The sequence below is a fragment of the Nematolebias whitei genome, chromosome 6 (assembly GCF_014905685.2).
Source record: "Nematolebias whitei isolate Nwh7 chromosome 6, NemWhi1, whole genome shotgun sequence".
Taxonomy (NCBI): Eukaryota; Metazoa; Chordata; class Actinopteri; order Cyprinodontiformes; family Rivulidae; genus Nematolebias; species Nematolebias whitei.
Genome location: NC_056503.1, coordinates 46,696,352 through 46,701,072, shown reverse-complemented (window position 1 = coordinate 46,701,072; position 4,721 = coordinate 46,696,352). Strand labels below are relative to the sequence as shown.

At 39.1% G+C, this 4,721-nt stretch overlaps 1 protein-coding gene across 1 annotated transcript in view; it reads right to left on the bottom strand.

Moving 5' to 3' along the window:
* Positions 1–4,721, bottom strand: part of slc8a2b (solute carrier family 8 member 2b) — a 156,396-nt gene that overhangs the window by 100,330 nt on the left and 51,345 nt on the right. The gene's annotated exons all lie outside the window — the stretch shown is intronic.

The following is a 4,721-nucleotide window of genomic DNA, read 5'->3' as shown; positions in this document are numbered from 1 at the left end:
CAGATCTACATGCTAACCACATCAGATCTACATGCTAACCACATCAGCTCTACATGTTAACCACAGCAGATGTACACGTGAACAACATCAGATCTACATGCTAACCACATCAGATCTACACGCTAACCACATCAGATCTACACAATACCACAGCAGATTTACACGTGAACAACATCAGATCTACATGCTAACCACATCAAATCTACACTCTAGCCACATCAGGTCTGTAGATCTATATGTGAACAACATCAGATCTACACGCTAACACATCAGATCTACATGCTCCTCACATCAGATCTACATGCTAACCACATCAAATCTACACTCTAACCACATCAGGTCTGTAGATCTACACGTGAACAACATGAGATCTACACGCTAACACATCAGATCTACATGCTACCCACATCAGATCTACATGCTAACCACATCAGATCTACACACGAACAACATCAAATCTACACACTAACTAAAGAAAACTTAACCTTTGTTGTTTTTTGAAATGCTGAGCTTTTAGAGATTTTATAGAAAGGAAAGTTTATTTGATGAAAGTTTGAGTTTTTTTTTTTTTTGAAAGATCAACTACTTGAATGTGTTGAGATCTCTTGAGTTAATCATTGAAGAATTCATTGATGTCTTGTCCTGATCTCTAAACTTTTCTTCCAGTGATCCAGATGTTCCTGTAATTTGTTGAAGTGTTCTGAATCAACAGTTCTCCAGATTTTCTGGAGAGTTTATCTCTTGACTTTGGCTGCTGTGTTATTTTTTTAATTTATTTTTGTTGTGGATAAATAAAATAAAAGCAACTTTTTTTTAGAAAACTTTTTCAAGCTAACACTCAAGCTAAGAGGTTTTTGTGGAGTCCTGGTCAGACTTTTAGGAAACAGATGGTGAAGTTTGGTAGTTGTGGAGTCTTTTGATGGATCTGATGCCTTATTGCTGACCCCAGACTGATTCTTCGTCTTCTCTCACAGGTTTGCAGGAAAATATCGTGACACTCTGAGCCTCCGCAGGGAGCCGCTGACCAACGGCGAGCTGAACTGTGCAGAGAGCGAAAGTGACTCGGTCAGCCGCCGACTATCCTTCATGAAGATGGTGGGTCTGGGGAAGCTGAAGAAAGAGTCGATGGCTGACCGCTCGTCTCAGGGCCCTGAGGAGCAGTCTGTGCAGGAGGAGGCGGTGGAGGAGGTCAAACCCAGGGAGCCACTATCTGGTAATAAAACCAACAGGAGAGCAGCTTCACACTTTACAGAACATCAAATGGAGCAATGATTCATTGGGTGCCAACTGGTACCCCTTACTGGTAACCAGTGGTTGTTGTTCCAAAGTGTTTAGTAAATAAATTAATCAAAGTTAGGATGGCTGCTAAGGCAGGTACAAAGTGACCAAAGCTGCTAATGTATGATTTGTCAGAGGTATGAAATGACCAGGAGTCTGGTTCGACCTTTTTCTGGTTTGGACATTATTTCTACACTGAACAAAAATATAAATGCAATGCGTTTGTTTTTGAGCCCATTTTTCATGAGCTGAACTCCAAAGATTTAAGACTTTTTCCAAAAGACTTTTGTCTCTCAAATATTGTTCACAAATTTGTGTAAATCCGAGTTAGTGAGCACTTCTCCTTTGCCAAGATAATCCATCCACCTCACAGGTGCGGGGCATCAACATGCTGATTATACAGCATGATTGCTGCCCAGGTGTGCCTTAGGCTGCCCATAATAAAAGGCCACTCTAAAACGTGCAGCTTTATCACACAGCACAATGACACAGATGCTACAAGACTGCAGGAATGTCCACAAAAGATGTTACCAGTGACTTGAAGAGTCTTTTTTTTTAACGAGAAGATATCTCCAAAGGCGTTTCAGAGAACTTGGCAGTAAATCCAACCGGCCTCACAACTTCAGAGCACGTGAAAAACAAAAGTGTCGTGCTTATATTTTAGTTCAGTATATAAATAAGTTCAGGTCCAAGATCCAGTCTTTTGGATGAAACTTGTTGGTTTATTTTCTTCTGAAGAAAAGCAGATGTTCCTCTGGTGGGTTAGGTGATTTCAGTGGTTCCCAACAATGGTCCTTGAGGAACACCATCATGCATGTTTTAGCTGTTTCCCTGCTTTGACACACCTGATTTGAATAATTTGGTGATTAACGGGGTTCAGCAGAACTTGAGGAAGTTATTAAATCACTGAATCAGGTGCGTTGAAGCAGGGAAACAGCTACAACATTCAGGGTGGTGTTCCTCAAGGACCTGGGTTGGGAACCACTGGATCAGATGATTAAGACTGCATGTTTCTGTTTGGCTTTAAACTGACGTTTGTCTGAGTTGGACTCTGTGGGTCTGTGGGTGTTCTGGTTCCTCCTCGCCTCCATCGCAGTCAAAAACATTTTCCCTTCAGGTGGGAGAACATGTTTTTTTAACACCCAACTGATTTTATCGCCCTGTTGTAGACATGTCTCCTTGATGGACCCGGTTCTTAGTTACAGTCGGACCTCTGCAGGAGGTTTCCACTCAGACTCTGGAATCTGATGGGGAAGTGTGTGATATCATAAATATGTGGAAACTTCCTCTTGTTTATCGCAGCCTGTTTACTCTGCCACTTAAAAATGAAGGAATAGTTCCTCCACACCCTTGTTTATGTCTCTGACCGCTTCGGCTGTTTGTTATTATTAACAGCTAAAGGCTTTTAGTTCAAGAAAAGGCTTTTGTCAGAAAGTGAAACAATAAACATTAATGTTGGAGATTTAAAAAACTTATTAATGACGCAGCGGCAGATCTTCACATGGAACAGCTTTTTAAAAGACCACAAGAGACCACTGTTTTAACTAATCCAAAACAGATTAACCACCAATTTCTACAACTGTATCACAATTTATACGCTACACAGAATGTAGATTATGACTCTATAAAGTATAAAGTGGTTCTTGGATTCTGCAATTTTCCAAATTTATAGGAGGAAGAATTGGCACAGCTAAATTCAGAAATAAATGTTATATTATAATATATTAAAACATTAATAATAATGGCAATAGAAGAAATTTAGAGAACGATTTTCTAGATTAAATACAATAAAGCCCTGGGCCAGATGATACCCCTAGCTAGTTTTGTATGAAATTTAGCAATATTTTGTGTCCATACCTGCATAAAACATTTACTCAAGCTCTTTGCTAAATCTAGATGGGAAACTATTCATTAAAATACTGGCCAACCTCCTCTTAACACGGTTACTTCACCTGGATCAAACTGGATTTATACCCCAGAGAAATATATCTTTCAATCATAGATGGCTATTTAAAATTATTTATTCCACTGACAAACCTAAAGAAGAATTAGCAGTTTTATGACTCAGCCAAAAAGGCGTTGAATGGCCTTATTTTTTTGAAGTGGAAGGATTTAAATTGGGTGAATTTTTTTATTTCCGTGGTTAAATTGCTCTGTGTTAATCCTCATGCTCGTGTTCTCACCAACCAGATTCTGTCACCACGGTTTGATTGACACAGAGGAACAAAACAGGGGTGACCCCATCCCCGATGAAATTTGCCCCGGTAATAGAGCCCCTTGCTGAAAGTATACATATAGATACAATGATTTTTGGTTATGATACATATACAACTACTAATAAAATATAATTTTAAGTGGACGATAGTTTAATTTATATCACCCGGCTGGAAACAACGCTTCCTGCCATATTAGACAAAATTAAATAATTTGGGTCTTTCTCTGGATATTGGCTAACTATGAATAAAAGTGAACAAATGTCTATAGAACTGTACATGAATGTTTCTGTACGGTGCCCTGAGACGACATCTATTGGGACTTGGCGCTACATTAGTAAACTGAATTGAACTACGATAAATTGAAACTGAATTGAAACGCCTTTGCATGTCTAGACAGAAGGGAGGATTGGCGCTGCTTAACTTCTTATTCTATTACTGGGTCTTACATATAAAATTCATGACATACTGGCTAGCTGACATTGGGGACCCCCTATGGGTGCAACTGGAGCAGGAATCATCCCAACCTTACTGCACGAGAGCTATACAGTTATTTACCCTGCCCAATGATAAATTTATACAATCGCAATGTGGTGATACACAATACAGTATGTACTTTGTATTTTCAAGTAGATAAAATCACATTTTAGTTTGAAGTCTTTGTTTTTAGACATGCCCACTGCAGACAATCGGTCTTTTAAACCGTCTATTCTAACAGTACATTGCGACTTTGGAGACAAACAGGACTCTGTACAATTAGAGACCTACAGTGTTTTAGAGACAAGGTTTTTGCTTCTTTCAACCAGATACAAGAGACATACAAGTTACCGGCAGGGAGAGACTTCTTCAGATACCTGCAGATAAGAGACTATGTCAGGAAGTTCATGCAGTGCTTCAGAACTCTCGACAGCTCTTGCCATGATAAATGCCTTCGTGGAAATTGAAGGCATTTATCATGGCAAGAGCTGTCGAGAGAAAAATTCATCTCTCATATCTTTGAGAGTCTGATGCCAATGAATCCTGTGAACTTGTCTTCTATCTAATCTAAATAGGAAAATAAATTGGGTATCACAGTTACTGAGGTTCAATGGGAAGTATGCCGGGAGAATGTCAGCTAATGTTCTTACAATGCAAGACACTGTATGATTCAGTGATTCAACTCAAAATGCTGCATCGCTTCTCCAGAGAAAGGTTACATATATATATTTATATATATATATATATATATAT